The sequence below is a fragment of the Bombus pascuorum genome, chromosome 6 (genome assembly GCF_905332965.1).
Source record: "Bombus pascuorum chromosome 6, iyBomPasc1.1, whole genome shotgun sequence".
Classification (NCBI taxonomy): Eukaryota; Metazoa; Arthropoda; class Insecta; order Hymenoptera; family Apidae; genus Bombus; species Bombus pascuorum.
The window spans coordinates 1,816,529-1,842,154 of record NC_083493.1 but is presented as its reverse complement, the minus strand read 5'-3'; positions in this window follow the sequence as shown (position 1 = coordinate 1,842,154).

Sequence of the window (25,626 nt, the reverse complement as noted above, 5' to 3'; positions counted from 1 at the left end):
TTATTTGCGCGGACATTATTCTGATAAAGAGGAGCGTCGACCTGGAAAGTAAGGTTTTAAACGATTACCGTGTATTTTCTTTATAATGTTATCAATTAAGATTTCGTAATAAGGGGTTTTGACAGAGTGGATTCTGTATGGTCCTAACCATTCAGTGTCCAATTTGTCCCTTTTGTGATCATTATGGATTAATACAAAATCTCCTTCTTTAAATACCGTTTGAATTCGAACTATCTTTCTCTTTTGGTCTCGAAGGTATCGTTTCTTACTGTTTATTAATGTTTTTCTCGCGATATCTAAATATTTATTTAACTGCTTTTGCCAGAGTGAGAACATATCATTGTAAGTTAAATTCGAAGTTTTCGCGATTGCCGATGGTAGGTTTGCGTCTCTACCGAACGTTAGTTTAAAAGGTGAAAATCCGGTACCTTCGTGTACGGCTGTATTATAACCCAAACATATGAAGTTTAATATCTCATCCCATTCTTTATCATTGTTATCACGCAGACTTGTACGGATTAAATCTTTTACTACGGCGTGTGTTCTTTCTAGAGATCCGTTTGACTGAGGGTGAAAGCTAGTGGTTTTAATGTGTTTAATCTTAAATGCCTCTTCGAATTTTAACATAAGTTCACTAATGAAGTTTTGTCCCTGGTCTGTTAGAATTGTCTTGGGTGCAGAAAATATGTAAATGTAGTGTTCTAAGAGTGCATTTATTATGGATTCTGTCCGTTGTGTTTTTAGTGGTACTAGGATCAAGTATTTTGTCAGTTCGTCATGTATTGAGAGTATAAATTGGTTTCCTTTCTTAGTTTTGGTCATAGGTCCTATGATGTCCATAGCAATTTTGTCGTTAGGTTGTAATGGTGTGTCAGATATTATTGGTTCTTCTTTCGGTCTAATACGCGTTAATTTCTCCTTTTGACAAGCTTCACATTTCTTTATAAACTCTTCGACTTTATTCAATAAATATGGAATTTTATATCGCTCTTTTATTCTTTGGTAGGTCTTTTGTACCCCTAAATGTCCTATCGTACCGTTATGATTTTCGTGAATTATTTTCTCTATCTCTTCCTCGGTTAATTCTTGGATTAGGTCCCACGCGAAAATGACAGGGTATCGGGTATCATTGAAATATATAAGTATGAGTTTGATCTGGTTTTTTTCTAATTCTGTAAACGTATTGTCTCCTATACCTACTTTCTTGTTATTTCGTAATATGTTGTCAATTTTCCGTAACCATATTGCCTCGTCGAACTCTCATAATTCTGTTTTAGTTAATTGATAGAAGGATTGGTCGTTAGGTTTTATTTCTAATCGCTTTGGGATTTCTGACTTCTTTTTCCATGTATTAAAATGTTGTAAGAAATCTAATGTTACTGTTCCCTCAGGGATTTCTACCTTTTGAATCGCGTGAATTCTAGATAAGCTATCTGCGACTGGGTTTTCTTTGCCTTTAACGTATTCGATCGTGTATTCGTACTCCTCTAGTTTTAGTCTCCATCGCATTAATCTAGATGACGGGTCTTTGCAATTATTCAACCATTTCAAGGCTTGATGGTCTGTTCTAATAACAAATTTTCTTCCTAACAAGTATTGTCGTAGTCGTTTCAATGCCCATACGATAGCTAATAATTCTTTTTCTGTAGTCGTATAATTTTTCTCTGGAGGGTTTAGTGTTCGAGAGATGTAGCAGCACGGGTGTCCGTCTTGTGATAGTACGGCTCCTAGTCCTTCGTTACTAGCGTCTGTCGTTAATACGAATGTTTTAGAGAAATCTGGGTATGACAGAACAGGTGCTTGACAAAGTTTTCGTTTGAGTGTATCGAAACTGTTTTGTTGTTTGTCCGTCCAATGGAAGTTGGTGTCTTTTTTGTTTAGGTCCGTCAGGGGTTTGGCTATTTTAGAGAAGTTACGTATAAATTTCCGGTAGTATCCCACGAGTCCTAAGAATGATTTGACTTCAGTTAGGTTTCTAGGAATTTTAAAGTTCTCGACTGCTTCTATTTTCTTCGGATTGGGTTTTACTCCTTCTGACGTTACTATGTGTCCTAAATATTCGAGTTCTGGTTTTAGAAATTCACATTTATCTGGTTGGATTTTTAGTCCTAATTCTCTTAGTCTTTGTAATACTATGGCTAAGTTCTCATTATGTTTTTGAATAGTGCTTCCAAATATAATAATGTCGTCTAAATATGCAAAGCAATGTTTATTAATTAATCCGCGAAACGCTGTATCCATCATTCTTTGGAATGTGGCTGGTGCGTTTTTGAGTCCAAAAGGCATTCTGTTAAATTGGAAATGTCCTTGTGGTGTTGAGAAAGCGGTGTATTTCTTTGAGTCTTCGTCCATAGGGATTTGATGAAAACCGGATGATAGATCGAGTGCTGAGAAAAACTTCGCGTCACCTAGTTGGCTTAATATGTCTTCTATGTCGGGTAATGGGTAGGCGTCTTGGTCAGTCAGTTCGTTTAGTTTTCTAAAGTCAATAACTATTCTCCATTTCTGTTTTCCCGACGCGTCTAACTTCTTGGGAACAACCCATACTGGTGAATTGAAAGGAGAGTCTGATTCTTCTATAATGTTTTTGTTTAGCATGTCTGTTATTTGTCCCTCGATTTCTCGTTTGTGGCACTCTGGTGGTCTGTATGATTTGGTGTTTATGATTTTGTCTTGTTTTAATGTGATTGTATGTTTTGTCAGATTAGTACATGGTAAAAGGTCTGTTTCTAAATTGAATACGTCGACGTAATGCATTAATATTTTCTCTATGGGTTCGCGGAGTTCGCGTTCAATATGATTTGTTCTCACTACGGTTTTAAATCTAGCAATTTGATCTAATTCTTTACTGTTATCAATGTCGTTAGAAATTTCATGGTTTGTCTCACCAGAATTGAAGAAACATACTCGCGTTGGTTTGCCTTCGAGGTAGATGGTTCGAACTCTTTTTTCGCCTGGTTGTATTGTTTCCGGTTTCTGAAAGTACAAAATATTATTGTCAAGTTTTAATCTATCGTTGGAGATTTCATATTGATACTTCTCTAAACAAGGTAGACCTATTATTCCGTCTTCTATTAAGGGAAAGTCATCCGGTACTATATAAAATTTATGTTCCTTGCCAAACAATTTAGATATAATAAATTCGTTAGTGGTATATCTGTCTCGTCCCATGGAGAACATTCGAGGTTCGTCGGTCTTGAAGGTTTGACAGTCTACTTTGTCCCTTTTCAATAGGTTGATTCCTGCTCCTGTGTCGATGAGGTGTGTCTCGTGTCCAGTCCTTGTGTTAAACCGTATTGTGAGAAGCTTGCCTGTCGTGGTGTTGACTCTTGGAATTTTCCTTGGTCTTCCGTTGTTTTGTCGTAAGTTTCTGTTTCTGTGTTGTGTGTCTCGAGATTGTGGACTCCTGGTGGTCTCGGGTATTGGCTGGGTGTTTGAAAATTTTTACACTGATTGGAGACATGTCCGATTTGGCTGCATTTGAAGCACTTCAGTTGAGTTCTTTGGGTAAGTGGCGTTCGCTCAGCTTGCTGGAAGTTTCTTGGCATTGGTTTAGGTATTCCTTGGAATCGGGCCTTAGCTCTCCCAATTGGTTGATATATTGTTCTTCCTAATCTTTTGTTGCGTTCGATCTCCCCTATGACTAACTCCGCCTCGAAAGCTGCATCTTGCGCTTCTTGGAGATTCTTTGGCCTTGTAGCTGATGTGCGTATCTCTATTTCGGGTTTTAAATTCAGCACGAAAATTTTGGTCGCTCGTTCGGTTTCAAGATCTATGGCGACTGCTCGGCGTACTGGATCGCGAATTTCATGTTGGAGCGCGTATATCAGTTCGTTGAGGTTGTGTCGAAACCTCTTCACATAATTGTGTACCGATTCGGTTTGTCGCGTACGTTGCAACTTATCACGAGCTCCATTGGAAGTAATGCTTACAGATACAAATTTTCTGAGGCTTTCAAATAGGTCCTCGTAGTTCTCGATTTCAGAGTGACGGATACTACGTTCCGCTTCTCCGATAATTCTTTGTGTCAAAATTAGTCGTAGTAATGCGCGTTTTTCTCTACATTCGGCTCGAGCTTCCCTTACCCGTTTAATGAACCCTTCTACTCCTATATCATCTTGTCCGTTGAGTATGGGGATAAAGTCTAAGCAGGTTTTTGCATCGTACATGAGGTTGTTACATTTTACTGCTTCTTCTTCACTGTCCGTATCGTCCACTTCGTTAGGTTTTACAGGTGGTTGCTTTCTCTGAATATTGCTGGTATTAGACTCATCCATCGTAACAAGGGAGCCTAACTCGGTAGTACCGTCACGTCCTAAACTTAATTTAGTGATATGTTTCCCTAATAGTTCTATCTCCGCTGCACGTTTTTTGTTTTCGGTATCGGCTATTCGTTGCGCCTCTTCTATTCGTCGCACAAGAAGTTCGAATCGCTCGAGTGTGGCACGGGTTGAATTGTCCATAACTTCGGTTGCAGAGGCAGTATTAACGGTTTCGATTTTATCTTTTCTCGGCGCGGACATGATTCTATTTAAGTTTACTGAGTCCGAACTATTGTTGCTGTTTGAGCTCGAAACGCTCGAAACGCTTGAGAAACTTGATTTTCTCGTACGGTAGTGTACAAATGAATCCAGATTTTCGGCTTACCGTAGTAGCTATGGCCGTTGAGGAGTCTCTGGGATGTTTTCCTCTCTGGTTGGTTCCAGATTCCGAATCTTATTCGTAGGTTTGCTCTGCGCTGACCGTAGTCCTCTCGTCTAGTTTCACCGTAGTGGAACGTTGAAAGTTGCTGCAGGGCGTCGTAGTAGCAAAGATTCGCAGTGGTCCGCTGATCCTTCAATCTTCAATGATGCGCGTACGCCGAAATCGTAATTTCGTTTTCACTGAAGCGAATGGATCCTGGCAGGATCGCCAAAATGTCACGTAAAATAATAAAGAAAAAGGAGAAGTAATTAAAAAAGGAACTTTTATTTATTTGCGATACACTTCCGAGCTCTAGGCGTGATTATTCAAGACTGACTTGGATGATTTTAGGGTGAGTATTTAAATTCTTTTGTTCGTGGGAGTGGGAAAAGGCTTCGGTCATATATTTCTGAGAACGTATAGAGTGAGAGTGGGAAAAGGCTTCGGTCATATATTTCTGAGAACGTATAGAGTGACCGGATATTATCCGTTGCTTACTTATGCTAAGGCGCTTGGAATTTCGTTATCTTATCGCTTTGTTTAGTCGGATTTTGTCTGCGGTATTTCGTACGTGACAACGTAATGACGTATAACGTTATATACTATTACGTAATGACGTATAACGTTATATACTATTACGTAATAACGTATAACGTTATATAGTATTACGTACTAACGTCTATCGTTATATAGTATTACCTGATTACGTATAACGTTATATACTATTACGTACTAACGTATAACGTTATATACTATTACGTACTAACGTATAACGTTATATACTATTACGTACTAACGTACATCGTAATATAGTATTACCTTATAACGTATAACGTTATATAATACTACGTACTAACGTATAACGTTATATAGTATTACCTGATTACGTATAACGTTATATACTACTACGTACTAACGTATAACGTTATATACTATTACGTACTAACGTATAACGTTATATAGTATTACCTGATTACGTATAACGTTATATACTATTACGTAATAACGTATAACGTTATACACTATTACATAATAACGTATAACGTTATATACTATTACGTACTAACGTATATCGTTATATAGTATTACCTTATTACGTATAACGTTATATAATATTACGTACTAACTTACAACGATATAAACTATTACGTAATAACGTAAAACGTTATATACTATTACGTAATAACGTATAACGTTATATACTATTACGTAATGACGTATAACGTTATTTACTATTACGTAATAACGTGTAACGTTATATACTATTACGTAATGACGTATAACGTTATATAGTATTACGTACTAACGTATAACGTTATATACTATTACGTACTAACGTATAACGTTATATAGTATTACCTGATTACGTATAACGTTATATACTATGACGTAGTCACGTATAACGTTATGTAGTATGACCTTATGAGGTATAACGTTATGTAGTATTACCTTATAACATATAACGTTATATCCTATTACGTACTGACGTATAACGTTATATAGTATTACCTTATTACGTATAACGTTATATAATACTACGTACTAACGTACAACGATATAAACTATTACGTAATAACGTATAACGTTATATACTATTACGTACTAACGTATAACGTTATATACTATTACGTACTAACGTATAACGTTATATACTATTACGTACTAACGTATAACGTTATATAGTATTACCTGATTATGTGTAACGTTATATAATACTATGTGCTAACGTATAACGTTATATCCTATTACGTAATAACGTATAACGTTATATACTATTACGCAGTCACGTATAACGTTATGTAGTATTACCTTATGACGTATAACGTTATGTAGTATTACCTTATAACATATAACGTTATATCCTATTACGTACTAACATATATCGTTATATAGTATTACCTAATAACGTGTAACGTTATATAATACTATGTGCTAACGTATAACGTTATATCCTATTACGTCATAACGTATAACGTTATATACTATTACGTACTAACGTTTGTCGTTATATAGTATTACCTTATAATGTATAACGTTATATACTACTACGTACTAACGTATAACGATATAACCTTTTACGTAATAACGTATAACGTTATATACTATTACGTAATAACGTATAACGTTATACACTATTACGTAATAACGTACAACGTTATATACTATTACGTACTAACGTATATCGTTATAACCTATTACGTAATAACGTATAACGTTATACACTATTACGTAATAACGTATAACGTTATATACTATTACATACTAACGTATATCGTTATATAGTATTACCTTATTACGTATAACGTTATATAATACTACGTACTAACGTACAACGATATAAACTATTACGTAATAACGTAAAACGTTATATACTATTACGTAATAACGTATAACGTTATATGCTATTACGTAATGACGTATAAAGTTATTTACTATTACGTAATAACGTGTAACGTTATATACTATTACGTAATGACGTATAATGTTATATAGTATTACGTACTAACGTATAACGTTATATACTATTACGTATTAACTTATAACGTTATATAGTATTACCTGATTACGTATAACGTTATATACTATGACGTAGTCACGTATAACGTTATGTAGTATGACCATATGAGGTATAACGTTATGTAGTATTACCTTATAACATATAACGTTATATCCTATTACGTACTGACGTATAACGTTATATAGTATTACCTTATTACGTATAACGCTATATAATACTACGTACTAACGTACAACGATAAAAACTATTACGTACTAACGTATAACGTTATATACTATTACGTACTAACGTATAACGTTATATAGTATTACCTGATTACGTATAACGTTATATACTATTACGTAATAACGTATAACGTTATACACTATTACATAATAACGTATAACGTTATATACTATTACGTACTAACGTATATCGTTATGTAGTATTACCTTATAACGTATCACGTTATATAATACTACGTACTAACTTAAAACGATATAAACTATTACGTAATAACGTATAACGTTATATACTATTACGTACTAACGTATAACGTTATATAGTATTACCTGATTACGTATAACGTTATATACTATTACGTACTAACGTATAACGTTATATACTATTACGTACTAACGTATAACGTTATGTACTATTACGTAATAACGTTATAAGGTTATATACTATTACGTACTAACGTATATCGTTATATAGTATTACCTTATAACGTATAACGTTATATAATACTACGTACTAACTTAAGACGATATAAACTATTACGTAATAACGTATAACGTTATATACTATTGCGTACTAACGTATAACGTTATATAGTATTACCTGATTACGTATAACGTTATATCCTATTACGTACTAACGTATAACGCTTTATACTATTACGCAATAACGTATAACGTTATATACTATTACGTAATAACGTATAACATTATATACTGTTACGTAATAACGTATAACGTTATATACTATTACGTAATAACGTATAACGTTATATACTATTACGTAATGACGTATAACGTTATATACAATTACGTAATAACGTATAACCTTATATACTATTACGTGCTAACGTATATCGTTATATAGTATTACCTGATTACGTATAACGTTATATACTATTACGTACTAACGTATAACGTTATATACTATTACGTACTAACGTATAACGTTATATACTAATACGTACTAACGTATAACGTTATATAGTATTACCTGATTACGCATAACGTTATATACTATTACGCAGAAACGTATAACGTTATGTAGTATTACCTTATGACGTATAACGTTATGTAGTATTACCTTATAACATATAACGTTATATCCTATTACGTCATAACGTATAACGTTATATAGTATTACCCGATTACGTATAACGTTATATACTATTACGTACTAACGTACAACGTCATATAGTATTACCTGATTACGTATAACGTTATATACTATTACGTACTAACGTATAACGTTATATACTATTACGTACTAACGTATAACGTTATATACTATTACGTACTAACGTATAACGTTATATAGCATTACCTGTTTACGCATAACGTTATATACTATTACGCAGAAACGTATAACGTTATGTAGTATTACCTTATGACGTATAACGTTATGTAGTATTACCTTATAACATATAACGTTATATCCTATTACGAACTAACGTATAACGTTATATAGTATTAGATGATTACGTATAACGTTATATACTATTACGTACTAACGTATAACGTTATATAGTATTACCTGATTACGTATAACGTTATATACTATTACGTACTAACGTATAACGTTATATAGTATTACCTGATTACGTATAACGTTATATACTATTACGTACTAACGTATAACGTTATATACTATTACGTACTAAGGTATAACGTTATATACTATTACGTACTAACGTACATCGTTATATAGTATTACCTTATAACGTATAACGTTATATAATACTACGCACTAACGTATAACGTTATATAGTATTACCTGATTACGTATAACGTTATATACTATTACGTACTAACGTATAACGTTATATACTATTACGTACTAACGTATAACGTTATATAGTATTACCTGATTACGTATAACGTTATATACTATTACGTAATAACGTATAACGTTATACACTATTACATAATAACGTATAACGTTATATACTATTACGTACTAACGTATATCGTTATATAGTATTACCTTATTACGTATAACGTTATATAATACTACGTACTAACTTACAACGATATAAACTATTACGTAATAACGTAAAACGTTATATACTATTACGTAATAACGTATAACGTTATATACTATTACGTAATGACGTATAACGTTATTTACTATTACGTAATAACGTGTAACGTTATATACTATTACGTAATGACGTATAACGTTATATAGTATTACGTACTAACGTATAACGTTATATACTATTACGTACTAACGTATAACGTTATATAGTATTACCTGATGACGTATAACGTTATATACTATTACGTAATAACGTATAACGTTATATACTATTACGTAATGACGTATAACGTTATATACTATTACGTAATGACGTATAACGTTATATACTATTACGTAATAACGTATAACGTTATATACTATTACGTAATGACGTATAACGTTATATACTATTACGTAATAACGTATAACGTTATATAGTATTACGTACTAACGTCTATCGTTATATAGTATTACCTGATTACGTATAACGTTATATACTATTACGCAGTCACGTATAACGTTATGTAGTATTACCTTATGACGTATAACGTTATGTAGTATTACCTTATAACATATAACGTTATATCCTATTACGTACTAACATATATCGTTATATAGTATTACCTAATAACGTGTAACGTTATATAATACTATGTGCTAACGTATAACGTTATATCCTATTACGTAATAACGTATAACGTTATATACTATTACGTAATGACGTATAACGTTATATACTATTACGTAATAACGTATAACGTTATATACTATTACGTAATGACGTATAACGTTATATACTATTACGTAATGACGTATAACGTTATATACTATTACGTAATAACGTATAACGTTATATAGTATTACGTACTAACATCTATCGTTATATAGTATTACCTGATTACGTATAACGTTATATACTATTACGTACTAACGTATAACGTTATATACTACTACGTACTAACGTATAACGTTATATACTATTACGTAATAACGTATAACATTATATACTATTACGTAATAACGTATAACGTTATATACTGTTACGTAATAACGTATAACGTTATATTCTATTACGTAATAACGTATAACGTTATATACTATTACGTAATAACGTATAACATTATATACTATTACGTAATGACGTCTAACGTTATATACTTTTACGTAATGACGTATAACGTTATATACTATTACGTAATGACGTATAACGTTATATACCATTACGTGATAACGTATAAAGTTATATACTATTACGTACTGACGTATATCGTTATATAGTATTACCTTATAACGTATATCGTTATATAATACTACGTACTAACGTAAAACGATATAAACTATTACGTAATAACGTATAACGTTATATACCATTACGTAATGCCGTATAACGTTATATACTATTACGTAATAACGTAAACGTTATATACAATTACGTAATAACGTATAACATTATATACTATTACGTAATAACGTATAACGTTATATAGTATTACCTAATAACGTGTAACGTTATATAATACTACGTGCTAACGTATAACGTTATATCCTATTACGTCATAACGTATATCGTTATATACTATTACGTACTAACGTATATCGTTATATAGTATTACCTTATAATGTATAACGTTATATACTACTACGTACTAACGTATAACGTTATATAGTATTACCTGATTACGTATAACGTTATATCCTATTACGTACTAACGTATAACGTTATATACTATTACGTAATAACGTATAACGTTATATACTATTACGTAATAACGTATAACATTATATACTATTACGTAATAACGTATAACGTTATATACTGTTACGTAATAACGTATAACGTTATATACTATTACGTAATAACGTATAACATTATATACTATTACGTAATAACGTATAACGTTATATACTATTACGTAATAACGTATAACGTTATATACTATTACGTAATAACGTATAACCTTATATACTATTACGTACTAACGTATAACGTTATATAGTATTACCTGATTACGTATAACGTTATATACTATTACATACTAACGTATAACGTTATATACTATTACGCAGTCACGTATAACATTATGTAGTATTACCTTATGACGTATAACGTTATGTAGTATTACCTTATAACATATAACGTTATATCCTATTACGTACTAACGTATAACGTTATATAGTATTACCTGATTACGTATAACGTTATATAATATTACGTACTAACGTATAACGATATAACCTATTACGTAATAACGTATAACGTTATATACTATTACGTAATAACGTATAACGATATATACTATTACGTAATAACGTATAACGTTACATACTATTACGTAATAACGTATAACCTTATATACTATTACGTGCTAACGTATATCGTTATATAGTATTACCTAATAACGTGTAACGTTATATAATACTACGTGCTAACGTATAACGTTATATCCTAATACGTCATAACGTATAACGTTATATACAATTACGTACTAACGTGTAACGTTATATCCTATTACGTTATAACGTATAACGTTATATACTACTACGTACTAACGTATAACGTTATATAGTATTACCTGATTACGTATAACGTTATATCCTATTACGTACTAACGTATAAAGTTATATACTATTACGTAATAACGTATAACGTTATATACTATTACGTAATAACGTATAACATTATATACTATTACGTAATAACGTATAACGTTATATACTATTACGTACTAACGTATATCGTTATATAGTATTACCTTATTACGTATAACGATATATACAATTACGTACTAACGTATAACGTTATATCCTATTACGTCATAACGTATATCGTTATATACTACTACGTACTAACGTATAACGTTATATAGTATTACCTGATTACGTATAACGTTATATCCTATTACGTACTAACGTATAAAGTTATATACTATTACGTAATAACGTATAACGTTATATACTATTACGTACTAACGTATAACATTATATACTATTACGTAATGACGTATAACGTTATATAATACTACGTGCAATCGTATAACGATATATAGTATTACCTGATTACGTATAACGTTATATCCTATTACGTACTAACGTATAACGTTATATACTATTACGTAATAACGTATAACGTTATATACTATTACGTAATAACGTATAACATTATATACTAATACGTAATAACGTATATCGTTATATACTATTACGTAATAACGTATAACGTTATATACTATTACGTAATAACGTATAACCTTATATACTATTACGTGCTAACGTATATCGTTATATAGTATTACCTAATAACGTGTAACGTTATATAATACTACGTGCTAACGTATAACGTTATATCCTATTACGTCATAACGTATATCGTTATATACTATTACGTACTAACGTATATCGTTATATAGTATTACCTTATAACGTATAACGTTATATACTACTACGTACTAACGTATAATGATATAACCTATTACGTAATAACGTATATCGTTACATACTATTACGTACTAACGTAAAACGGTATAAACTATTGCGTATTAACGTACAACGTTATATACTATTACGTACTGACGTATAACGTTATATAGTATTACCTGATTACGTATAACGTTATATACTACTACGTACTAACGTATAACGATATAACCTATTGCGTAATAACGTATAACGTTATATACTATTACGTAATATCGTATAACGTTATATGCTATTACGTTCTGACGTGTAACGTTATATAGCGTTACCTGATTACGTATAACGTTATATACTATTACGTACTAACGTATAACGTTATATCCTATTACGTTATAACGTATAAGGTAATATACTATAACGTACTAACGTATATCGTTATATAATATTACCTTCTAATGTATAACGTTATATACTACTACGTACTAACGTATAACGTTATATAGTATTACCTGATTACGTATAACGTTATATCCTATTACGTACTAACGTATAAAGTTATATACTATTACGTACTAACGTATATCGTTATATAGTATTACCTTATAACGTATATCGTTATATAATACTACGTACTAACGTAAAACGATATAAACTATTACGTAATAACGTATAACGTTATATACCATTACGTAATGCCGTATAACGTTATATACTATTACGTAATAACGTAAACGTTATATACAATTACGTACTAACGCGTAACGTTATATAGTATTACCTTATTACGTATAACGTTATATAATACTACCTACTATCGTACAACGATATAACCTATTACGTAATAACGTATAACGTTATATACTATTACGTAATAACGTATAACGATATATACTATTACGTAATAACGTATAACGTTACATACTATTACGTAATAACGTATAACCTTATATACTATTACGTGCTAACGTATATCGTTATATAGTATTACCTAATAACGTGTAACGTTATATAATACTACGTGCTAACGTATAACGTTATATCCTAATACGTCATAACGTATAACGTTATATACAATTACGTACAAACGTGTAACGTTATATCCTATTACGTTATAACGTATAACGTTATATACTACTACGTACTAACGTATAACGTTATATAGTATTACCTGATTACGTATAACGTTATATCCTATTACGTACTAACGTATAAAGTTATATACTATTACGTAATAACGTATAACGTTATATACTATTACGTAATAACGTATAACATTATATACTATTACGTAATAACGTATAACGTTATATACTATTACGTACTAACGTATATCGTTATATAGTATTACCTTATTACGTATAACGATATATACAATTACGTACTAACGTATAACGTTATATCCTATTACGTCATAACGTATATCGTTATATACTACTACGTACTAACGTATAACGTTATATAGTATTACCTGATTACGTATAACGTTATATCCTATTACGTACTAACGTATAAAGTTATATACTATTTCGTAATAACGTATAACGTTATATACTATTACGTACTAACGTATAACATTATATACTATTACGTAATGACGTATAACGTTATATAATACTACGTGCAATCGTATAACGATATATAGTATTACCTGATTACGTATAACGTTATATCCTATTACGTACTAACGTATAACGTTATATACTATTACGTAATAACGTATAACGTTATATACTATTACGTAATAACGTATAACATTATATACTAATACGTAATAACGTATATCGTTATATACTATTACGTAATAACGTATAACGTTATATACTATTACGTAATAACGTATAACCTTATATACTATTACGTGCTAACGTATATCGTTATATAGTATTACCTAATAACGTGTAACGTTATATAATACTACGTGCTAACGTATAACGTTATATCCTATTACGTCATAACGTATATCGTTATATACTATTACGTACTAACGTATATCGTTATATAGTATTACCTTATAATGTATAACGTTATATACTACTACGTACTAACGTATAATGATATAACCTATTACGTAATAACGTATATCGTTATATACTATTACGTACTAACGTAAAACGGTATAAACTATTGCGTATTAACGTACAACGTTATATACTATTACGTACTGACGTATAACGTTTTATAGTATTACCTGATTACGTATAACGTTATATACTACTACGTACTAACGTATAACGATATAACCTATTGCGTAATAACGTATAACGTTTTATACTATTACGTAATATCGTATAACGTTATATGCTATTACGTTCTGACGTGTAACGTTATATAGCGTTACCTGATTACGTATAACGTTATATACTATTACGTACTAACGTATAACGTTATATCCTATTACGTTATAACGTATAAGGTAATATACTATAACGTACTAACGTATATCGTTATATAATATTACCTTCTAATGTATAACGTTATATACTACTACGTACTAACGTATAACGTTATATAGTATTACCTGATTACGTATAACGTTATATCCTATTACGTACTAACGTATAAAGTTATATACTATTACGTACTAACGTATATCGTTATATAGTATTACCTTATAACGTATATCGTTATATAATACTACGTACTAACGTAAAACGATATAAACTATTACGTAATAACGTATAACGTTATATACCATTACGTAATGCCGTATAACGTTATATACTATTACGTAATAAAGTAAACGTTATATACAATTACGTACTAACGCGTAACGTTATATAGTATTACCTTATTACGTATAACGTTATATAATACTACCTACTAACGTACAACGATATAAACTATTACGTAATAACGTATAACGTTATATAGTATTACGTACTAACGTATAACGTTATATACTATTACGTAATAACGTAAACGTTATATACAATTACGTACTAACGCGTAACGTTATATAGTATTACCTTATTACGTATAACGTTATATAATACTACCTACTAACGTACAACGATATAAACTATTACGTAGTAACGTATAACGTTATATAGTATTACGTACTAACGTATAACGTTATATACTATTACGTACTAACGTATAACGTTATATAGTATTACCTGATTACGCATAACGTTATATAGTATTACCTGATTACGTATAACGTTATATACTATTACATACTAACGTATAACGTTATATACTATTACGCAGTCACGTATAACATTATGTAGTATTACCTTATGACGTATAACGTTATGTAGTATTACCTTATAACATATAACGTTATATACTATTACGTAATAACGTATAACATTATATACTATTACGTACTAACGTATAACGTTATATAGTATTACCTGATTACGTATAACGTTATATACTATTACATACTAACGTATAACGTTATATACTATTACGCAGTCACGTATAACATTATGTAGTATTACCTTATGACGTATAACGTTATGTAGTATTACCTTATAACATATAACGTTATATCCTATTACGTACTAACGTACAGTAGCGGACAAAAGTTTAAGACGATGATTTGTAAACCGGATTACAAACATCTTATACGCATATTGTTCTTCTATTCGGTTTGTCTCTTTGGAATAACGTAGCTGTATGTTTGACCTTCGTAACCTCAGACAGTCAGTTGTTAAATACAAACAATGTAGGAGTTACAACAGTTAGTTACCGCCTAGCACTTGGAAACAGTGGACATTAGTTTAAGACGATCTGTGTAAAACGTGAGTACGAGTACAGTTTTTGAACATTTTGATTCTGGAATGTCAAAATCATTGTTTAGTGTACCTTTTATTGCTTAAAATTCATTTAGGTAGGAACAGACTATGGGTAAATCAAAGAATTTACTTGAAAACGAAAGGGAACAAATCGTAAGGCTGCGAAAGCAAAGTAAAACCTTCACCGAAATAGCAAATATAGTGAACAGGTCAGAAACAGCTTGTAAACAAGCTTGGTATAAATGTTTAAAGACAGGCATGTATTGCGATCAACCGAAAAACGGAAGACCACGGAAAACAACACCGAAAATGGATCGCCGGATTCATCGATTGAGCGAAAAGGATCGTTTTCGTAGTGCAAATAATATTGCTGCGGAGATAAACTATGAAAACGATACACAAATTAGTGCTAGAACTGTTAGGAGAAGATTAGAAGACTTTAACTTAAGAGGACGAAAACCCCAAAAGAAACCACTGCTGAGTTCTAGGAATCGAAAAAGACGACTTGCATTTGCTAAAGCTCATAAGCATTGGACAAGTGAAGATTGGCAAAAGGTATTGTTTTCTGACGAATCGAAATTCAGTCGCGTCTCTTCTGACGGGGTACGGTACGTTAGACGTCGAATTGGCGAAAGTTTGAAAACACAGTGCGTTTTAAAAACTCTTAAACATGGTGGTGGCAACGTTATGGTGTGGGCGTGTTTTTCTCGAAGCGGCCCTGGTCCGATATGTCGTATCAATGGAATTATGGACCGTTTTCAATACAAGGACATACTCAAGAACACAATGTTACCTTTTGCACGCAACAATATGAGTGATGATTTTATTTTTCAAAATGATAATGATCCGAAGCACACGGCTCGGGTTGTGAAACAGTTTTTTCAAGAAGAAAATATCACCGTGCTGCCGTGGCCGTCCCAATCACCAGATATTAATCCAATCGAGAACTTGTGGAGCATCATAAAAAAGACAGTACAAGGTTATAAACCGAAAAATTTAAATGAACTTTACTCTACGATTGAAACAGCCTGGAATAATATTACGGTAGATTAATATAAAAAATTAATAGATTCTATGCCAAGAAGATGTACCGAAGGGATAAGAAATAACGGATATTGGACAAAATATTGAATTTAAACAAAAATTGTGTATATTTTTTAACCAAAAATTAATATTTTTTGTATAGTCTTAAACTTTTGACCGACGAAATATTATACAGATTTCGTTCCTTTTTTATAACTTAGCTATTGAGCAAAATATCAAAATGAAATTTTTTTTCTAAGTGTACAAACAAATGTACAATTAGTTAATACCAAAAGTAGAACACCGTATTTATATTTTTTATGGAAAGTAAATCAATTATTTATTTCTTCCATTTCGTCTTAAACTTTTGTCCGCTACTGTATAACGTTATATAGTATTACCTGATTACGTATAACGTTATATAATATTACGTACTAACGTATAACGATATAACCTATTACGTAATAACGTATAACGTTATATACTATTACGTAATAACGTATAACGTTATATACTATTACGTAATAACGTATAACGTTATATACTATTACGTAATAACGTATAACCTTATATACTATTACGTGCTAACGTATATCGTTATATAGTATTACCTAATAACGTGTAACGTTATATAATACTACGTGCTAACGTATAACGTTATATCCTAATACGTCATAACGTATAACGTTATATACAATTACGTACTAACGTGTAACGTTATATAGCGTTACCTGATTACGTATAACGTTATATACTATTACGTACTAACGTATAACGTTATATCCTATTACGTTATAACGTATAACGTTATATACTACTACGTACTAACGTATAACGTTATATAGTATTACCTTATTACGTATAACGTTATATAATACTGCGTACTAACATACAACGATATAAACTATTACGTAATAAAGTATAACGCTATATACTATTACGTAATAACGTGTAACGTTATATACTATTACGTAATGACGTATAACGTTATATAGTATTACGTACTAACGTATAACGTTATATACAATTACGTACCAACGTATAACGTTATATAGTATTACCTGATTACGTATAACGTTATATAATATTACGTAGTCACGTATAACGTTATATACTATTACGTACTAACGTATAACGTTATATATTATTACGTACTAACGTATAACATTATATACTATTACGTAATGACGTATAACGTTATATAATACTACGTGCAATCGTATAACGATATATAGTATTACCTTATAATGTATAACGTTATATACTACTACGTACTAACGTATAATGATATAACCTATTACGTAATAACGTATATCGTTATATACTATTACGTACTAACGTAAAACGGTATAAACTATTGCGTAATAACGTACAACGTTATATACTATTACGTACTGACGTATAACGTTATATAGTATTACCTGATTACGTATAACGTTATATACTACTACGTACTAACGTATAACGATATAACCTATTGCGTAATAACGTATAACGTTATATACTATTACGTAATATCGTATAACGTTATATGCTATTACGTTCTGACGTGTAACGTTATATAGCGTTACCTGATTACGTATAACGTTATATACTATTACGTACTAACGTATAACGTTATATCCTATTACGTTATAACGTATAAGGTAATATACTATAACGTACTAACGTATATCGTTATATAATATTACCTTCTAATGTATAACGTTATATACTACTACGTACTAACGTATAACGTTATATAGTATTACCTGATTACGTATAACGTTATATCGTATTACGTACTAACGTATAAAGTTATATACTATTACGTACTAACGTATATCGTTATATAGTATTACCTTATAACGTATATCGTTATATAATACTACGTACTAACGTAAAACGATATAAACTATTACGTAATAACGTATAACGTTATATACCATTACGTAATGCCGTATAACGTTATATACTATTACGTAATAACGTAAACGTTATATACAATTACGTACTAACGCGTAACGTTATATAGTATTACCTTATAACGTATAACGTTATATAATACTACCTACTAACGTACAACGATATAAACTATTACGTAATAACGTATAACGTTATATAGTATTACGTACTAACGTATAACGTTATATAGCGTTACCTGATTACGTATAACGTTATATACTATTACGTACTAACGTATAACGTTATATCCTATTACGTTATAACGTATAAGGTAATATACTATAACGTACTAACGTATATCGTTGTATAATATTACCTTCTAATGTATAACGTTATATACTACTACGTACTAACGTATAACGTTATATAGTATTACCTGATTACGTATAACGTTATATCCTATTACGTACTAACGTATAACGTTATATACTATTACGTAATAACGTAAACGTTATATACAATTACGTAATAACGTATAACATTATATACTATTACGTAATAACGTATAACGTTATATAGTATTACCTAATAACGTGTAACGTTATATAATACTACGTGCTAACGTATAACGTTATATCCTATTACGTCATAACGTATATCGTTATATACTATTACGTACTAACGTATATCGTTATATAGTATTACCTTATAATGTATAACGTTATATACTACTACGTACTAACGTATAACGTTATATAGTATTACCTGATTACGTATAACGTTATATCCTATTACGTACTAACGTATAACGTTATATACTATTACGTAATAACGTATAACGTTATATACTATTACGTAATAACGTATAACGTTATATACTATTACGTAATAACGTATAACCTTATATACTATTACGTGCTAACGTATATCGTTATATAGTATTACCTAATAACGTGTAACGTTATATAATACTACGTGCTAACGTATAACGTTATATCCTATTACGTCATAACGTATATCGTTATATACTATTACGTACTAACGTATATCGTTATATAGTATTACCTTATTACGTATAACGTTATATAATACTACGTACTAACATACAACGATATAAACTATTACGTAATAACGTATAACGCTATATACTATTACGTAATAACGTATAACGTTATATACTATTACGTAATGACGTACAACGTTATATACTATTACGTAATAACGTGTAACGTTATATACTATTACGTAATGACGTATAACGTTATATAGTATTACGTACTAACGTATAACGTTATATACAATTACGTACTAACGTATAACGTTATATAGTATTACGTACTAACGTATATCGTTATATAGTATTACCTTATTACGTATAACGTTATATAATACTACGTACTAACATACAACGATATAAACTATTACGTAATAACGTATAACGCTATATACTATTACGTAATAACGTATAACGTTATATACTATTACGTAATGACGTACAACGTTATATACTATTACGTAATAACGTGTAACGTTATATACTATTACGTAATGACGTATAACGTTATATAGTATTACGTACTAACGTATAACGTTATATACAATTACGTACTAACGTATAACGTTATATAGTATTACCTGATTACGTATAACGTTATATAATATTACGTAGTCACGTATAACGTTATATACTATTACGTACTAACGTATAACGTTATATATTATTACGTACTAACGTATAACATTATATACTATTACGTAATGACGTATAACGTTATATAATACTACGTGCAATCGTATAACGATATAAACTATTACGTAATAACGTATAACGTTATATACTGTTACGTACTAACGTTTATCGTTGTATAGTATTACCTTATTACGTATAACGTTATATAATACTACGTACTAACGTTCAACGATATAAAGTATTACGTAATAACGTATAACGCTATACACTATTACGTACTAACGTATAACGTTATATACTATTACGTACTAACGTATAACGTTATATAGTATTACCTGATTACGTATAACGTTATATACTATTACGTAGTCACGTATAACGTTATGTAGTATTACCTTATGACGTATAACGTTATGTAGTATTACCTTATAACATGTAACGTTATATCCTATTACGTACTAACGTATAACCTTATATAGTATTACCTGATTACGTATAACGTTATATACTATTACGTACTAACGTATAACGTTATATACTATTACGGAATGACGTATAACGTTATATAGTATTACGTACTAACGTATAACGTTATATACTATTACGTACTAACGTATAACGTTATATACTATTACGTAATGACGTATAACGTTATATACTATTACGTAATAACGTATAACGTTATATACTATTACGTACTAACGTATATCGTTATATAGTATTACCTTATAATATATAACGTTATATACTACTACGTACTAACGTATTACGATATAACCTATTACGTAATAACCTATAACGTTATACACTATTACGTAATAAAGTATAATGTTATATACTAATACGTACTAACGTATATCGTTATATAGTATTACCTTATAACGTATAACGTTATATAATACTACGTACTAACGTAAAACGGTATAAACTATTACGTAATAACGTATAACGATATATACTATTACGTACTGACGTATAACGTTATATAGTATTACCTGACTACGTATAACGTTATATACTATTACGTACTAACGTATAACGTTATACACTATTACGTAATAACGTATAAAGATATATACTATTACGTACTAACGTATATCGTTATATAATACTACGTGCAATCGTATAACGATATAAACTATTACGTAATAACGTATAACGTTATATACTATTACGTACTAACGTATAACGTTATATACTATTACGTACTAACGTATAACGTTATATAGTATTACCTGATTACGTATAACGTTATATACGATTACTTACTAACATATATCGTTATATAGTATTACCTAGTAACGTGTAACGTTATATAATACTACGTGCTAACGTATAACGTTATATCCTATTACGTCATAACGTATAACGTGATATACTATTACGTACTAACGTTTGTCGTTATATAGTATTACCTTATATGCTATTACGTTCTGACGTGTAACGTTATATAGCGTTACCTGATTACGTATAACGTTATATACTATTACGTACTAACGTATAACGTTATATCCTATTACGTTATAACGTGTAAGGTTATATACTATAACGTACTAACGTATATCGTTATATAATATTACCTTCTAATGTATAACGTTATATACTACTACGTACTAACGTATAACGTTATATAGTATTACCTGATTACGTATAACGTTATATCCTATTACGTACTAACGTATAACGTTATATACTATTACGTAATAACGTATAACGTTATATACTATTACGTAATAACGTATAACATTATATACTATTACGTAATAACGTATAACGTTATATACTATTACGTTCCAACGTATAACGTTATATTCTATTACGTAATAACGTATAACGTTATATACTGTTACGTAATAACGTATAACATTATATACTATTACGTAATGACGTATAACGTTATATACTTTTACGTAATGACGTATAACGTTATATACTATTACGTAATGACGTATAACGTTATATACTATTACGTACTAACGTATAACGTTATATACTATTACGTACTAACGTATAACGTTATATACTATTACGTAATGACGTATAACGTTATATACTATTACGTAATAACGTATAACGTTATATACTATTACGTACTAACGTATAACGTTATATAGTATTACCTGATTATGTATAACGTTATATACGATTACTTACTAACATATATCGTTATATAGTATTACCTAGTAACGTGTAACGTTATATAATACTACGTGCTAACGTATAACGTTAAATCCTATTACGTCATAACGTATAACGTGATATACTATTACGTACTAACGTTTGTCGTTATATAGTATTACCTTATAATGTAGAACGTTATATACTACTACGTACTAATGTATAACGATATAACCTATTACGTAATAACGTATAACGTTATATACTATTACGTAATAACGTATAACGTTATACACTATTACGTAATAACGTATAACGTTATATACTGTTACGTACTAACGTTTATCGTTGTATAGTATTACCTTATTACGTATAACGTTATATAATACTACGTACTAACGTACAACGATATAAAGTATTACGTAATAACGTATAACGCTATACACTATTACGTACTAACGTATAACGTTATATACTATTACGTACTTACGTATAACGTTATATAGTATTACCTGATTACGTATAACGTTATATACTATTACGTAGTCACGTATAACGTTATGTAGTATTACCTTATGACGTATAACGTTATGTAGTATTACCTTATAACATGTAACGTTATAACCTATTACGTACTAACGTATAACCTTATATAGTATTACCTGATTACGTATAACGTTATATACTATTACGTACTAACGTATAACGTTATATACTATTACGTAATGACGTATAACGTTATATAGTATTACGTACTAACGTATAACGTTATATACTATTACGTACTAACGTATAACGTTATATACTATTACGTAATGACGTATAACGTTATATACTATTACGTAATAACGTATAACGTTATATACTATTACGTACTAACGTATATCGTTATATAGTATTACCTTATAATATATAACGTTATATACTACTACGTACTAACGTAATACGATATAACCTATTACGTAATAACCTATAACGTTATACACTATTACGTAATAAAGTATAATGTTATATACTAATACGTACTAACGTATATCGTTATATAGTATTACCTTATAACGTATAACGTTATATAATACTACGTACTAACGTCAAACGGTATAAACTATTACGTAATAACGTATAACGATATATACTATTACGTACTGACGTATAACGTTATATAGTATTACCTGAATACGTATAACGTTATATACTATTACGTACTAACGTCAAACGGTATAAACTATTACGTAATAACGTATAACGATATATACTATTACGTACTGACGTATAACGTTATATAGTATTAGCTGAATACGTATAACGTTATATACTATTACGTAATAACGTATAACATTATATACTATTACGTAATAACGTATAACGTTATATACTATTACGTAATAACGTATAACATTATATACTATTACGTAATAACGTATAACGTTATATACTATTACGTAATAACGTATAACGTTATATACTATTACGTAATAACGTATAACCTTATATACTATTACGTGCTAACGTATATCGTTATATAGTATTACCTAATAACGTGTATCGTTATATAATACTACGTGCTAACGTATAACGTTATATCCTATTACGTCATAACGTATATCGTTATATACTATTACGTACTAACGTATATCGTTATATAGTATTACCTGATTACGTATAACGTTATATACTACTACGTACTAACGTATAACGATATAACCTATTGCGTAATAACGTATAACGTTATATACTATTACGTAATATCGTATAACGTTATACACTATTACATAATAATTATAACGTTATATACTATTACGTACTAACGTATATCGTTATATAGTATTACCTTATAACGTATAACGTTATATAATACTACGTACTAACGTAAAACGATATAAATCATTACGTAATAACGTATAACGTTATATGCTATTACGTTCTGACGTATAACGTTATATAGTATTACCAGATTACGTATAACGTTATATACTATTACGTACAAACGTATAACGTTATATACTAGTACGTACTAACGTATAACGTTACATAGTATTACCTGATTACTTATAACGTTATATACTATAACGTACTAACGTATAACGTTATACACTATTACGTACTAACGTATAACGTTATATAGTATTACCTGATTACGTACAGACGTTATATACTATTACGTACTAACGTATAACGTTATATTCTATTACGTAATAACGTATAACGTTATATACTATTACGTAAAAACGTATAACATTATATACTATTACGTAATGACGTATAACGTTATATACTTTTACGTAATGACGTATAACGTTATATACTCTTACGTA